The sequence below is a fragment of the Mus pahari genome, chromosome 8, assembly GCF_900095145.1.
Source record: "Mus pahari chromosome 8, PAHARI_EIJ_v1.1, whole genome shotgun sequence".
NCBI lineage: Eukaryota > Metazoa > Chordata > Mammalia > Rodentia > Muridae > Mus > Mus pahari.
Window position 1 is genome coordinate 85,276,217 of NC_034597.1, and position 18,161 is coordinate 85,294,377.

Sequence of the window (18,161 nt, forward strand, 5' to 3'; positions counted from 1 at the left end):
AAAACAAAAAACAAAAAACAAACAAAACCAAAACAACAACAAAAAAGTAAGGTTTGTTTGCATCACTAAGATAGCACATATTAATACTATTTACAAACAAAATTGCCCTTGTGATTAAACAAATCTGTAACTTTCTTTTTAAATCAGTGATCTCTTTTACTGAGAAGATTCCTCTTTCAAGCATAAAACTTGAAAGAAGAAAAAACATAAAGTTAAGGCTGGAAAGCTAGTGGTTAAGAGCATCTATTTCTCAGAAAGAAAAAAAAAATGTGTCTGATTCTCAGCACCTACATCTTACAGCTTATAAGCTGCCTGTAAGTCCAGATGCAAGAGAAGCTATGCCTCCATCCCCGGCAGCCATGAGAAAAGACACCATGTGTGAGTGCAAAGAATATTAGATTGCTTTTAGATTAATTATTGGAGAATCTTTCTTTTAACATTCCATACTGCACTTTGTAATCTCCAAGAAACCTATAAGCAAATGCCATTCTATAATAAAATACCACCATAGTGTATGTGTCTATAATATAAAATTCAATAAAATTTTTCAAGATATGTGAATATTTCAAGTTATATTTCAGCTTCCCTTTTCTTTTCATAAATAAAAGGCTTGAGATCTTGAAGTTAATTATTTATACAGGAATTGGCAAACTATGACCCATGAGATTATCCCAGATATTTGCCTGCTATAGGGTTCACAGGCAAGATGGATTTAATATTTTAAATAGTTGAGAAAATAGGAAAAAATTTCTCACAGCAGGTGTAAAGTATATTTGATTCAATATCTAGTACACATAAGACCATTTCTTATAAGAAAGCAAGCATTTGGCAAATCTAGTTATAGAGTACCAATTGTTTGTAGGTTTCATATCCAGCACATTCAAATCTATAATTGCAAAAGCATAATGAAGTTAGTTACAATGCTACGAAACTATGTATGTTCACACAATTCCTTAAAAGTCATCTATTTTGTAAAATAATAAAAAAAATACTAATTTTATCAAGAAATTGAAACGAAAGCAAAATTGTGTTTGTGATGGTTATCAGCAACACACTCTTTCCTTCTTCTTATTGCTTTTATTTTTTGAGATTATAATACAATTACATCATTCTCTTTTCACTTCTATCCTTCCAAACACTTCCATATACCTGTCTCTTGTTCTCTTTCAGATTCATGGTCTCTGGTTTTTTTTTTTGTTTTTTTTTTCATTAAGTATTTTATTTATTCACTCTACTTCCCAATTAGAATCCCCAATTCCTCTGCTCACCCCAGTTCCACCCTCAAAAAATCCCTCCCCCCTTTTACCCTCTCCCCTTCCTGGTTCCATTCCTACCGTGCTGTCCTGGGACATCAAGTCTCAGCAAGACTAAACACATCTCTTACCACTAAGGCCCAAAGGCAGTCCAGATCCAATGGCAGGTAACAGAATCAAAGAGAGCCCCTACTCCAACTGTTAGAGTAGCCACCTGAAGAACAAACTGTGAATAGGTAGCGAATGTGCAGGGGTCCTAGGGACACTCCGTGCATGCTCTTTGGTTGGTGATTCGATCTCTGTGAAGCCCCACATACCCAAGCTAGTTGACTTTACTCCACTCTTCCCCAAGACTCCCCGAATTCCACCTAATGTTAGGCTGTGGGTCTCTGTATTTGTTTCCATCAGCTGCTGGATGAAGCCTCTTGGGAGACAGTTAATTTAGGCTACTGTCTGTAAGCAGAATGGAGTATAATTGTGTTAGCGGTTAGCTCTCTCACAAGGGTCTAAAGTTGGGTCAGTTACTGGTTGGCTGTTCTCTCAATCTCTGCTCCATCTTTATCCGTGCAGATTTATAGGTAGCACATTTTTGGTTGGAAGGTTTTGTGAGTGGGTTATGTCCCCTCTCTACATTAGAAGACCTCACCTGGCTACAGGTGGTAGCCAGTTTAGTCTCCATATGTCAGTGGCAAGGAATCTCAGTTGAGGGAAATCTAGGTTGTTTCCAGTTTCTAGCTATTATGAATAAAACTGCTATGAACATAGCTGAGCAAGTATTCTGAGGTAAGGTAGAGAACATTTGGTATATGGCCAGGAGTGGTATAGATGTGTTTTGTAGTAACACTATTCCAAAATTTCTGAGAAACATACACATTGATTTCCAGAGTGGTTGTACAAGTTTGCATTCCCACCAGCAATGAAGGAGTGTTCTCTTGACTCTACATCCTCGCCAGTTTGAAATAACACTTGAGATTTTGATCTTAGCTCTTTTGACTGTTTTAAGATGGAATCCTGGTAGTTTTGATTTGCCTAACCCAGATGACTAAGGAATAAGTACATTTTTGAAGTGATTTTTAGCCAGTAAACATTCCCCTGTTGTGATTTTTTGTTTGTTTGTTTGTTTTTCTGTTCAGGTCTGTTCACCATTTTAATTGGATTATTTGCTTGGTTGGTGTATAATATTTTGATTTTTTTATATATTTTTGACATTATTCCTTTGTCAGATGTAGAATTAGTGTAGATCTTTTCCCATTCTGTCAGCTGACATTTTGTTATACTGATGATATCCTTTGCCTTGCAGAAACCTTTTGCTTTCATGAGCTCCCATTTATTTATTGTTGATCTTCGTGCCTGATCTGTTCTGTTAAGGATGTTTTCTAGTGGGCTAATATGTACAAGAGAGTTTCCCATTTTCTCTTCAGTTAGATTTAGTATGTCCAGTTTTATGTTGAGGTCTTTGATTCACTTGGACTTGAGTTTTATGCAGGGTGATAAATATGTATCTAGTGACATTCTTCTACATGCAGACATCCATTTGAGCCAGCACTATATTTTGAAGATGCTTTCTTCATTCTTGTATTGTTTTGTGTTCTTTGTCAAAAATCAAGGGCCCATACTTATGTGAATTTATTTCTGGGTCTTCAATTCTGTTCCATTGATTGGCCTTTCTAATTTTATGTGAATACCATGTGGGTTTTTACTATTCTGTGGGTAGTGGAGGGGGGCATGGGTTGGAGTTTTCCTTCTACTATCTACTGTAGTCCTGGTTATAATAATAATAATAATAATAATAATAATAATAATAATAATAATAATAATAGCATTATTATTATACAATTATTATATAATATAGTAACCCTTAGATATTATTTAAATTTCATTTGTCATGGAATACTAGCTTTCTCCATCTTAAGGAATTGAAAATTTTGCTGAGTATAGAAGTCTTGGATGACATCTGTGGTATCTAAAGAGTCTGCAAGACATCTCCCAAGACCCTTAAGGTTTTAGAGTCTCTGCTGGGAAGTAGGGCTTAGATCTGATAGGTTTGCCGCCATATGTTACTTGGCCTTTTTTACTTGTAGTCTTTAATATTCTTACTCTGTTCTGTATGTTTAGTGTTTTGAGTGTTATGTGGAAGGAGGAGTTTTGTTCTGGTCCAATGTGTTTGGTGTTTTCTAAGCTTATGATATGAATTCAGGAATACCTTTCCTTAGGCTGATAAAATTTTCTTGCAAGATTTTGTTAAAGTATTTTCTGGGCATAGTACTTGGGAATATTCTCCTTATATTTATATTATTCATAGGTTTGGTCTTTTCATAGTGTCCCAATTGGAGGTGTTGTGCCATGGGCACTTTAGATTTAGCATTTTCTTTGATTGATCTATCAACTTCTACAATTATATTTTCTATGAGGAAGATTCTTTTGTCCATCTCTTGTATTCTGTTGGTTATTCTTGCATCTGTTGTCTTACTATTCTTTATTAGGTTTTCTATGACCAGGATTGCCTTAATTTGTGTGTGTGTGTTTTTTTTTATTGCTTCTATTACTATTTTCAGTTCTTGGACAGTTTTATTCACTTCCTTCACATGTTTGATTTATTTTCCTATATTTCTTTAAGAAATTTATTCTCTTCCTCTTTAAATGTCTCTGTTATATTTATAAGATCATATTTAAAATCATCATCTTGTACTTTGGCACAAGATATCATAAGGCAGCTGGGTCCTGGTGGAATCATATTGCCCTGGCTATTGTTCATTGTGTGCTTACACTGTCCTTTAACCATCTGGTTGTCCCTGGTGTTGATTGGATATTCCTGATGTTCTTGATTCTGCATAAAGGCAGACAGAGCTGTGGGCTTGACAATGTATCTCAGGGAATAGCACAATGCTCACCCCTGCTGGCTGTGCCAGAGGTGAGCCCAACTGGCAGTGGATGGATGGGAAGAGGTCTAAATTGGATGTTCCTAAACCCATCCACCCCCACATACCTTTTAGAGAGAACAAAGCAGAGAGAGCATTTGGGTAGAAAGTGTCAGGATAGTGTTGAGGGGATATTGTGTCTTCCTTACTGTTTTAAGCTCTATAAGCTTGTGCTATCTTGATTTACTACCTATTTCCAGCATTAAAAATACTACCTAGCATCTGCTAATTTTTATACAATATTTTTGTATAGAAAATGCATAAGAAAAAAGATCCTATGGATCCCTGCATATCACATAAAATGAGTCCTAATAAAAACTATAGTATCTAATAATAATAAATAATAATGTTGATAAGTCAATTTTAATGGATATTCTAAATAATTAATAAAGATAAATTTATGATAGAAATGGGGGAATGATAAAAGAATTTATATATTGTTTTTTCTAATTTTTCTGTAAGCTTGTAACTGCTACAAAGTATTAAATACATTAAGATAAAAGCCCTTGGAAAAAAAGGAACAAAATAAGGGATGACAAGAGACATTAAACACACAGAGTTATATTGTTATATATGACTGAATATCACCTTCGAGATCTATGGATCTCAGGCTGGTGCTTGAGTTATCTAGGATCTAAGCAGATGGTACTTTCAAATTGGAGGTGAAGAGAGTAAAAGATTGATAAACATTTTACAGACAAACTGGAGTCAGAATGCAGCATTGTTATACCCAGTATTAGTGGGTTCTGTCACCATGGCTTGAATTGGAAAAACTTCAAAGGAAGATAAGTAAACCTCACATAGGCTGTAGAAAGTCTGTGAGAAAATCACAGGGGAAGATCCAAGCTAACAGCCAACAAGGCTTTACAGTGTTTTGAATGAAAATGGCCCTAATAGGCCCATAGAGAGTGGCAATATTATGAGGTGTGCCCTTTTGGCAATAGGTGTGACCTTGTTAAAGAAGTGGGTCACTAGGGGTAGACTTTGAGGTTCCAAATGCTCAAGCCTAGTTGCTTTCTCTGCCATTGCTGCCTGTTGCTGCCTACAGGTCTGGATGTAGAACTGTCCAGCACCATGTCTATCTGTATGCTACCATGCTTTCTACCATGACAATAATCAACTAAACCTCTCAACTGTAAGCTAGCCCAATCAAATGTTTTCTTTTATAAGAGTTGTTGTGGTCATGTGGTCATAGGCTTAGATTTTTGAAACCGACTTTAATAAGGGTTCTCAAAGGTTTTGACAGGACAATGGTCTGGAGACATGTTGTCAGCATATCAGTAGTCCAGTTCAGTAGTGTTAGGATACCAACAGTACATTTCAAAAGGATCACGAAACACAAATCAGCAACAGTGGCACAATTCAGGAGAAACCGACAGACTTCTTCTGAATTGAATCAGAATAAGTCAAGGAGAGATCTGGACCAGCCAGAATGCCAGTAATTCTCTGCTGTGCCTCTCTCAAAACAAAGTGAAGATCAGTGAAGATGGGAGACCAACAAAGAGTTGCACAGCTAGTTATGCGGACATCCTGTCACTGTCTGTTGAGTGCCGTTTATACTCTCCCCCAAAATCACTGGATCTCCCATGGTTCTTGCCTCAGCAAAACACCATGTGAGTTGAGTCTGCATCACATGACACAACTAGAAACTTCTAATTCAACGGTGTTTCTTCACAGCAATAGAAACCCTGAGACAGGTGCACTGGGTCCTTTCCTTCAGTATTCTCATGCTATTCTCTTTATGAGCACCAATCAGAAGCCCAGAGAAGAAGGCCATGTTGCTACAGGATGCTACCTGAAGAGAATACATAACCTGGAAACAACAGCTTGCTGAGGCAGACATGTAGCTACACTCTCAGAAATTTTCTTTGCCCATCTTGCCCTCTATTATTTCATGTAACATATAATATAAGTGTGAGATAAAATGTTAGGCTACGTAATCTCATGCAAAAATTTCCTTTATCTATACTAATTATTTTCGTCTAAACATTTGTGATTTTTCCCTTGTGATTTCAACCCCTTGTTAATCAACAGATAGTAAAATATCATTCTTTAGTATACTTCAGTCTAATAGTGGACAAATCTATAGGATCTATCTGCTTATTTAACTAGTCTTCATTACTTAATGTTTGAAAAACTCTGTCTTAGATTCTGTTTGAGTAAATATTATGAATCACAGAGGATTGACTAGCACAGGCCTAATTAGACTTCTGCACAGCGCTTTCTTCTATACTTACCGACATCACATTTTCCTAATCTTCTGTTTTGTTTTTTTTTTTCCACTGTCTCCACCTCCAGCTCTTTATCATTTATCTTTCTTTAGTGGAAGCTAATTACTTTCATTACTAACTGTACAAAAACATTAATGACAATGATTATGACAGTTATGGCTGTGCATAAATAGGGACCCATATGTTTAATAATTGTACAAACTCTGTAACATATTCATATTCATCCTTATTCATAGCTGAGGAATTTGAAACACAGAAAAATTAGGCACATCTAAGACCACATTAGAGGACTAAGGGCTTCAAATTCTTGCTTGACAACTAAGTCCAGCACTTTAATCACTGCAAAGAATCATCTCCCTTACAAACACATTTGTTATTTTGAAAGGAATTATATTCTAATACTTATTATATATACTAGCAAATCAGTCCTTCCAAGTAATTGCTGGGTACTTTAATTTTCTTTTCTCTTCTTTCTTGTAAGATTGTCTCCTGCCATACACACCAATTATACTTAATTCACCTTCTGGTGAATTGAAGAACCTTAGAACTAATGAATAAGTATTTCATGTGAACTTGAGAAATAATGATATTAGACAATGCTTTTCTTTGTTCTTTAACATGGGTGAAACAAAAATATTAAATGTAAATTTAATCCTAGAACTCAAATTATCAATTTCTTCAATCCAAATGGATTATGCTACAATTATTTCATTTCTAGGATAACTATGAAGTTATATGATAAAATTCATGTATACTTTAAAGGTTTTTATTTGTAAATAATAGCTTTTTAATTTATATCCTCTGGCTTTGTTTTCCTTTCCACTAATACTTTATTATGAATCACTTCAGTTACTTCAATATTAAGAAGAACTACATAGAAATACAAGAAATACACTGAAAAATGGAAGGAACTTTCCTGCAAAAGATATTGAAAATATAAATACATAAAATATGTGTTTAAAGACCACAAAATCAACCCTCATCAACTCATAGAAAAAAATGGAAAACAGAAAGTAATTCTGAGATTCCTGGACTTAGGAATTAGTTAAGAATATACATTTATAAGGGACACTAAAACACATCATTAACAGGGAAATAGAAAGAAAACAAAATACAACAAAGAAATAATATAACTATTGTAAATATTGTAACACATTGCAGAAGGAGATATAATAAATGCAGTGAAAAAAAGTAGAAGAAAAAATACAGTAAACAACAGCAATTGTGAAAGATAAACAAGCACTGCCTGCAGATGCATATTTGAAGAAGAGAAAAACTATCAGAGACCTGAATATACTGGAAATGATACCATGTTCTTCAAAAACACAAATTAAATATTTTGATTATAAGAACAATTCCAAAAAATGTAGAATTCATCAATCAATATTATTCTGAAAATAAACAGTTTCCTGAGGATTCATTCTATATTGTTTGTTACTGGTTCCTTTGATATCATACCATGAATTTAATTGAATTTTTCACAAACATTTCCTGTCACAATAAAACTTACACCTTTATTTAATATTAAATTACTAATTTAAGTCATTAAATGCCAATTCAATATAGGAACTATATGTATTTTATACACATATTACATTTCAAATATTTACTGTTGTGATTCTTAATTCAGTTCTTCATGCTCTGGTGACTAACCCCCATCATAAAATTATTTCATTGCTACTTTCTAACTGTAACATTGCTACTGTTGTGAAAGTCAATGTAAATATTAGATATATAGTTGATCTGATCCTTGACAACCAAAGGTGTCCTGGTTCACAAGCTGGGAACTACTGCTGTATATGTTCCATACATTGTTATTATATTTTATGACAATGAAAATGGTAACTTGTTATAATTTTTTTTTATAAACTTCAGCTTGAGAAGCATTCCACACTTAATAGCACCAGATCACCCAGCAAAATATTCTCTTATTTTTTCTAATTTCACTGTCACACACACACACACACACACACACACACACACACACACACACACACAGTGTACTCCTGTTTGCAAGCAATCCTTTGGATTCTTTATAATATAAATGTATACTTCCTACAGTTCCCTTTTCCATTACTTTAGGACCTGGTAAATCCTAACCAATATCTTTCTCATAAAACTCTCAGAGTAGTACATATATGTTCCCTATAAATATCATATCTATTAGACCATTATTTTATTACTTTTCAAATTTGTGTTTTAATCACTGTTTAAAACTTATAAATATTATAGTTAAAATAATTGATTTAGTTTTCCTATCTTAATGATTATGAACCATGTATATATTAGGTAGTAGAAATTTTCAGGCTGGTATAATGACAATTAGAATATGGTAGTGAACTTTATAATATATCTGAAGAATGAATATGAATTACATGGTAAACTTTTAAATAATTTTGCATATGAATTTATATTTATCTGTATTTTTAAGAAGTGAAAGGAGTTGCCTTGCTAATTTTTATAATATTCATTTAATATATATGTATACATGTGTGTGTGTGTGTGTGTGTGTGTGTGTGTGTGTATTACATTACCAACTTATTTGAACAAAACAATATTAGGTATAACTGGAGATATGTTGTTGATGTTATTCCTACATTTTAATACAGCTAATATGATAAATAATTTAAATACTAGAAGAGAAACTATTGGTCTAACCACATAAAAAATATTTAGACCTCAAAGACTGTCATGTGTTTAAACAAACCACAAAGGAGAGAACCATATAAGGATTTAGAATAAATGACTGCTCAATACTTTGAGGAGGAACATTTTAGAAGTTGACTGTGATTCAAGGATTATTAATGTGTGTGAATCACAAAGATCATTGAGTTTTATTCATGCAGATATTGTATAAGACATCAAGTTTCTAAGAGCATGTAATCCCTAATGCCTTTTGCTTAGTTTACTTTTACAATCAAGTCATGTGCTAGGAGTAGTTTGTGCGTAGTATACATAGATGCAATATTTATATTGCATATATGTGCTGACAGTACTTAGATATTAGCACAAATTTGGTGATTATTTGTCTGTTCTAAAGATAGTTTGTTTATTCTCTAGATAGTGGACCCCAGAATATACTTGAAGCCAGCCTGTTAGTTTTGCACCTGAGAATATCAATGGCAAGACAAAGAATTTTGTCAAACAGACAAAGAGACAATAGCATAAAGGAAAGAGGATGTTTAAATACCTTGATGTACAGTTACTTGGTGTTATGAAAGAATGTAGCACACAGGGAAGGACTGACTACAGAGTATAAGTAGATAATCTTAAGAAGCTTAAGCTATGTTAAAAACAATGAGAAATTGTTGGAGGGTAAAGTAGGAAGAAGTAAAATAATCACAATATGAACTTAAAACAAAAAGAGAAATTATGCTATTAACTGCAGCTTAGTGTGAAAATGTATGAAAAGAAATACAAGAAACTCATACAAGGCAGGATACTATTAGCAGTTATTGAAAGTCCCAGAGACTCCAAAATAATACTAGATATTGTTATTGCCCTTGGTTATCCTCCATAACTATATAGGTGAGACCCTGTTTCTGAAGACAATATAAATTTTGACTGTAGGACATGGAAAACTCAATCTCCAACCAATCAGGTAAATTCCTCCCTCCTGGCTGGTTTCCATAGTACAAGTATGTGATAAGCAGATTACTAAGAAAAACAGAGATGAGTTATCTTCTCTAGCATTGACCCCTGAATGTCACAGTACTGATCTGCTAGGCAATATATGCCTGCTGACCCAGAGGAGTGCAACCGTTCTGATGTAAATAATGGTTTTCTGCTTTGATTTGAGACCTCTTCCACAGGAGGGTGTTTCATACATACATGTTAACCCTGGTGAAAATCATATGTCAAATGAAGGTCATAGGACCAAGAGTAGAAACTGCAATTGTATTTGGTTGTTTTCTTCTCTGAAATGCTATCTTTTAGACATGGTGCGACTATTGGACACATTACCTCACAGCAGCTGTGGTTATCTGCAGACTTACCTAAGACCAAGCTAGGGACATTTCCCTATAAATGGGGTGATGACTTGTAGGGTTTCTTCTGATGATCTATTGCCAGTGGAAGTACTATAGGAAAAGAGAATCACTCTTTATTAAGGATATGTCAATGTATCTGCTCCAGTGAATGGCATCAGTACAAGAAACATATAGGCTCTGTGCTCAGTAGTAGATGGTCCACACAAAATGAAGTCAATCTTATTTTTTTTTTTTTTTGCTTTTCATTTTTTATTAGATATTTTCTTCATTTACATTTCAAATGCTATCCTGAAATTCCCTTATACCCTCCCCCTGCACTGCTCCCCACCCCACCCAATCCAGCTTCCTGGCCCTGGCATTCCCCTGTACTGGGGCATAAAATCTTCTCAAGACCAAGAGCCTCTCCTGCCACTAATGGTTGACTAGGCCATCAAGGTTTTGTTGACAGGACTCTGATATAGCTGTCTTATATGAGACTATGCCAGTGCCTGGCAAATTCAGAAGTGGATGCTCACAGTCAGATATTGGATGGAACACAGGGCACCCAATGAAGGAGCTAGAAAAAGTACCCAAGGAGCTGAAGGGGTCTGCAACCCTATAGGTTGAACAACAATATGAACTAACCAGCACCTTCCAGGCCCCGCAGAGCTTGTGTCAATTGTATTTTTGAGAATTTTTGTATTACTTTCCTTGGGAATTCTTTTTTTTTAAGCTAGTTGTATATTGTGGTTTCTGATTTGTGTTTTTATGAGTTTTGGTGTGTGGGTGTGTGTGCCCACATGTGTGAGCATTCCCATGTGTGCATGTACACCAGGACATGTGCATGTTTGCACTGTGTGAATATACGTGTATTCATGTCTTATTTTTTACTTTTCTGTGATTTTGAGGTTTTTCGCTGGTTGCCTGTTTATATTCTAAAGAGAATGAGAAGGAAAGGGTGGATTTGGGTTGCTTGGGACATGAAAGAATCTAGAAGTTGGAGAGGGGAAAACATGATCAGAATATATAGTACAAAATTTTTCCAATAAAAATTATATTGAAATTATTCAAAATAACAAAAAGATCATTAAGAGAAAACAATTACAGATAGGTTTATTATAAATAATCCTCTTCCACAAATGGTTAAATTTATGAAGCCTAAGTTTAATGTCTCTTTAAAAAATAATTTATATTTTATACTCCATACTCCATTCCCCGCCCACCCTCTCCACCCTCCGACTGCTCCACATCACACACCTTCTCCCCACCCCACCCCTGTCTCCATGTGGATCTCCCCAACCCCCACACCACCTGACCTCTAAACTCCCTGGGGGCCTCCAGTCTCTTGAGGGTTAGGTGCATCATCTCTGAATGAACACAAACCCAGAAGTCCTCTACTGTATGTGTGTTGGGAGTCTCATAGTAGTTGGTATATGCTGTTTGGTGGTCCAGTGTTTGAGAGATCTCAGAGGTCCAGATTAATTGAGACTGCTGGTCATCCTACAGGATCGCCCTTCTCCTCAGCTTCTTTTGGCCTTCCCCAATTCAACAACAGGGGTCAACTGCTTCTGTCCATTGGTTGGATGCAAATATCTGCATCTGACTCTTTCAGCTGCTTGTTGGGTCTTATAGATTGCTGTCATGCTAGGTCCCTTTTTGTGAGTGTTAGATAGCCTCAGAAATAGTGTCAGGCCTTGGGACCTCCCCTTAAGCTGGAACCACTTTGGGCCTGTTGCGGGACCTTCTTTTCCTTGGGCTCCTCTCCATTTCCATCCCTGTAATTCTTTCAGACAGAAATAATTATGGATGTGACTGTGGAATGGCAACCCCCTCCTTCACTTGATGCCCTCCCTGTCTTCCTGGAGAAGGGTTCTATAAGTTCCCTCTCCTTACTCTCCAGCATTTCATCTAAGGTCCCTCCCTTTGATTCCTGAGAGTCTCTCATCTCCCAGGTCTCTGGTACATTCAGGAGGGCCCCCCCCAACCTCCTATTTCCCAAGGTTGCCTGTTTCCACTCTTTCTGCTGGCCCTCAGGGTTTCAGTCCTGTTCCCTCATGCAGTACCAGATCAGGTTCCCCTCTCCCCACCTCTCTCCCCACCCCATTCACTTTCCCTCCCAGGAACCTGTCTCCCTCCCCATTTGTGATTGCTTTCTTCTCTCCCAAGGGGGACTGAGATGCCCTTACTTGGACACTCCAGTTTAATGCCTTTTTTAACTTTTATATTCCACAGTTAAAATAATGGTGGTTTATCTGAAAAAAAAAAACTTCATTGTATTATATTTTTTGTTTTAAAAACCTTGTCCATTTTTCCTAGTAATTAGTTTTTTTTTCCGTTGGCCACACAATTAATGTGTGAATATACATAATTAATTTTAAAGAACAAAGAACAGCGAGGAAATTGACTTTATAAAGTATTTATGCTTATGAACCTTGCTATCATTGGAGAAATGTGTCTGAAGATTTAACGTCATGTGTCTTCATTTTTATTCTGTATTCATGCCATTGAACATGCACAGCATCTAACAATGAATTTTAATGAATCATTGGATATATGGATTCACATTCATTAAAAATACATGGCTATGTTTGAGTGTTCCTTAAAAAATCATCAACTTCCCAGCTTAAAATACATTGTTTTTCAGATTTCATTCATTGATGTCTTTAATGATAGCTTATTAACATAACAGAAAATAATTGCTAAGAATATGATTAAATTTCTAATAGATGGATTTAAACATTACTACACTAAATGCTTTCATAAAGCATTAACAAAATCTACTTCCTAATAACTATTTTAATTAAAATAGGAAGACATAAACACTTGTATTGCCACCATCATTTATCAAATCTGCAATCATGATCAGAAGTCTCTTTGAAACCTGTGACGTTTAAGGATTATTTATATTAACTTCAAAGATGGAAGGAGAAAGACCACTTACCAATTCATTATGGTAAATTAATTAAAGCCAACAATTAATTAAAACAAGAATTTTTAATTTATGTATGTGAGCTGCCTCCCCCCTGAGGTGGAGTTTGTAAGATCTGCACTGTATGTGAGGACAGGGTTTTATAGCCCAGGAGTAGGTAGAGTTACAGGAACCAAACTTAAGCAGAACAAGGTATGCCTTAGGAACTTCGGAAACAAAGACACAGTTGCAAAATGGGTATAAGAAGGTAGCCATAACAACCCACTTGAAAGAAAAATGAGGTTGCAAGATGTCTCTAAATATCTATTTGGATCAAAGACATGATTGTCATTCCTGGAACAGGTAGTACACAACCATCTGTTCTTAAGGATACAGGTGAGGTATAGCCAAATCTTTGAGAAACAGGTTTAAGCATAAATAGTGACAAGCCTAGTTTGTCTTTACTAAGAGAAGGCTTTTATGTCTAAGAGAGAGGCAAGCTAGTTCTTTAATTACCCCAACCTCTAAAATGGCTGGTCATGATTGATTACATAGATGCCTGTGTGTGTATATTTGCACAAGTGTCAATAAATAACTAGACAGACCATTATTTGAGAAAGGTTTTGTTTGTTTGTTTGTTTGTTTGTTTTTCTTTTTTTATATTAAAGAGCAATTGAGTTAAAATATAGCCGAGTGACAAGATAGCTGAGATGTGTGAGGGCCCACTGAAACGCTGATCTAGACTACACCCTGAGTAGAAAGAAAAACATGTCGGGGATCAAAATGCCAAGCCATCTCTTGATGTGGGGTGTCAGAGAGGAGAAAAATGGCAGAAGGCAAGAAGGGGTATTTGAGCTGATGCAGGCTGTTTGTAGTAACAGGAAACTAGATGTGATTTCATTAGTTGTCATTCAGGAATGCATCATAGCAGTTTCCTGGTAAACAGATAGTTGTCTTGACAGATTCCTGAGGAGTGCTGAATCTAGTTTTCTACTTAAACAAGAACAATCCTTCTGTTTGCCTGGTCACAAGACTTCTGTTCTGGACATTGTCAACAGCACAGCGATTTGGGGGGAGCCTACTTTGTACTGAACAACTCTTCCAGCAATATTTTTAAATGAATAATCGAATATCTCACTTCAAGCGTGCTTTCAACAAGATTTACTATCATACTAGTTTTCTTTGTTTTTAATACTTTATTTTTACTGTGTTTTATGTATGCAGGTGTCTTTCCCACTTGTATATCTGTGTGACACTTGTACTACTGGAGATTTAGGAATCCGGAAGAGATCAGTGATGGTTATGAATGACGTGGGGACAGGGAATCAAGCCCCAGTGCTGGAGGACATCAGCTGTCCTCTTAGCCACTGAGAAGTCTCTTTATCCCTGCTTTGTTAAATCAATCTTTACCATATTGATAGTCCACTTGTAAATTACCCTTAAAATGACCATTGTGTTAAAATGAAGAACTCTATCCAGGTAAAGTGACGATTTTCTCAGGTTGGGGTCCAGATGGTTTGCAGTTCCTGTCTCAGGCATAAACCCTAACCCTGACTGTGGAGAACACAGGCCTGAGATAAGACCGAAGAGGAATGTCTTCATCAGGAATAAATCCTGTAGGATGGGGAAGAAAGAAGAAATAAGATGAGACGTGCAAATATACTGTTTGCTCAAGTGCTACTTGTATGGTTAGTTTTAGCAGGTAGCTAAAAATGAATAAACAGCATTATAGGAATAAAAAGTTCATTCCTGAACTGAACCCAGCGCCTTGTGTCTATCATTTTCCTTTTCAGATCCCTGTGGGGCCATGGCTGTTGTGACTGAGGCTCTCTACATTTCTTCTACAAATGAAGATGTCTCATAAACACTTGTGTCTAGTGCTTTTTATTGTTTTGAAGTGACTATGCATACCCACCTCCATTTTTGTCTTGCATTCCATAATGTATTTGGGCCCAGGAGCCTTGAGCTCCTGGAATTGTCAAAGGCGGGATTAAACCACCATCAAGATAGCCCCAGAGAGTATGTTAGCTCTCTTCCTGGGATGTGAAGAAGCAGTAACCCAACACAGAGCCTTACCTAAAGCACTGTCACAGGGGTCAGTGTCAGCTGAGACCTCAAAACTCCTGACGTTGTAAAATATTCTCTTAGTTTTGAACTTTAACATGAGTTGTGGATGCAGCTGTAACTAAGAGTTGCATATCATGGTTTCCAATGTCCTTTTACCCACAAAACTGACATACAATTTGTTTTTAAGTGTCCTGTTCTTCAAATGTTCTTTTTCACTAAGGTGTACCCCAAAGGTGAAGCCTTCTTCGTTTTCACAGTGTGCAAGGACAGTTTTATTCTAACGACTATCCTGTAATATATGGCAGTGTTAGTTATGCCTATATACTATTTGCTTTGTTTTGTTTTTAATTCAGTTTTTTTTTGATCTTTAAAAATAATCCTAAACTAACTATGAATATAATTCAAACTCAGGCAGTGGTGGCACACGACCTTAATCTCAGCACTTGGGAGGCAAAGCAGGTGGATTTCTGAGTTTGAGGCCAGCCTGGTCTACAGAGTGAGTTCCAGGACAGCCAGGGCTACACAGAGAAACCCTGTCTCGAAAAACCAAACCAAGACAAAACAAACCCAACCAAAACAAACAAAACAAAAAAAACCAAACAAACAAAACAAAAACAAAAAAGAACAAAAACAAGCAAACAAACAAAAAAGAATAATATTCAAATAAGAAATAAAGTTCTTTTCCAGGAATATCATACAATGCATATTATTTTTTTATTTTATATATATATTATCCTAGATCAGTGATCATATTACTTACAAATTCAACTCACAAATAGGAAGAAAACAAATAAGTTAGACTTTCAAAAGAGGTGTTTATATTTAAAAGTCTATTAACTCTATCTTCTGAGGTCACCACTTAATTTAATATGAAATGGATTGAATGAATTTAATATGAATGAATTGGCTATTATATAAATTAAATATTCTAGCTATTAAATCATATGCTTTTTCTACTGGACAATGATGAAGATTTCCATAAAGCAAGATAAACTTGAAATAGGTATCATTTTAAATTATCCAGATGCACGAATAAATAGATTTTCATAGTAACTAATCTACCTAGTATATCTATCTGAATATCAGCTACATAAAAATAATCTTAGCAGAATATTTATTTAGAGGTTGATATCTTAATGCCAGCAATGACTAGTGTCACTCTTTCAAGATACATATTTGTGAATTTCATATCTCAACAGCTACCTTTAAAAATGTAGGTAAAACAAATCATTGGAATGATGAACAACATATATATATATATATATATATATATATATATTTTGATAATTGCTACAATTTCCTTATCATCTTTCAGTTATTTAATCCCCACAAGCTTTATCGAATATTGAGGGATAAGAAAACTTATCTTATATTAACTGCTTGTTTTGACAAATTAAGTCATTTGAATTTGACTTTCTATTTAAATCATTCTTGTTTATCAGATAGAATCTGCCTAGCCCAGCTTGTCCTTGGTGGGGAAAGAGGGACATGGTTCCTGCCCTGGGAGAGGGCCCCTGATGTGAACCTTCCTGAGTGTAGATTGATGGCTACTGTGGTCATAAGGCTTGTTTGTGTAAAAATTTTTATATTTTCTGGAACCAGTACTTGTAGTGGAGCATTATTTCTGTCTGAGGAATGTCCTCCCAGTTAACTTTAATGACTCTATAGTATTTAGGAACACCACAAACCCAGGAATTGAGGGTGTGGCTATGTCTCAGCAAAATGGTAAACACTGGGATCTTCAGGCCAGCTCTTAAGGCTATGAGAAACAACTCTAAATAAATGAGTTTGAAAATATATCATCTCTGATATAGAGGTCTCCTGTGAGGCTATGCCAGTGCCTGGTAAACACAGAAGTGGATGCTCACAGTCNGTTATTGGATGGAACACAGGGCCCCCAATGGAGGAGCTAGAGAAAGTACCCAAGGAGCTGAAGGGGGATGCAGCCCTATAGGTGGAACAACTATATGAACTAACAAGTACCCCCAGAGCTCGTGCCTCTAGCTGCATATGTAGCAGAAGATGGCCTAGTCGATCATCATTGGGAAGAGAAACCCCTTGGTCTTGCAAACTTTATGTGACCCAGTACAGGGGAATGCCAGGGCCAAGAAGTGGGAGTGGGTAGGTAGGGGAGCAGGGCAGGGGGAAGATTTAGGGAACTTTCGGGATTGCATTTTAAATGTAAATAAAGAAATTATCTAATAGAAAAAAAAAAGGAAAAAAAGAAAATATATTATCTCTCAACTATGCAAAAAATAAGGATGCAATATGAATTATATGAGGGACTTCTTGAATCTAAAGGAACAAAAGCAGCTGGGCTATGAGCCAACTTGCTAGAAAATTACTAAGGCAGGGGATAAAGAGATTTAGGGAGTAGTGATCAAGAGAGACCCCATTGAGCTAAGTTTCTTCTTTATGCTTACAAAGACAGACTCCTGAGTTCAGGATTGGCCTACTACAGAGCAAGGTTAGGCTCATTCATGGTCCAAATGGTAATTTCAGGGCAGCCAACTAGTTTATTTCTGTGCTTAAAAAAGGCAGGCAGATCTCTGAATTCTTTTGCAATGTATATGTTTGCAAAAAAAAAAAAAAAAAAAGTATGCTTGCTGTCTCCTAGGAATTAAAGGGCTGGGGGTCACAAGATGCTGATTCATGATTGTCAAAAGAGAACCTGGCGGAAATGACTTAATTGATATGTAAAATAAAAGACATTGTGTTCTACAGGACATGAGCTATCCAGGGAAAGAACTCTTTGTCTCTGTCTCTGAGTCTGTCTCTCAGTCTGTCTGTCTCTCTGTGTCTCTGTCTGTCTGTCT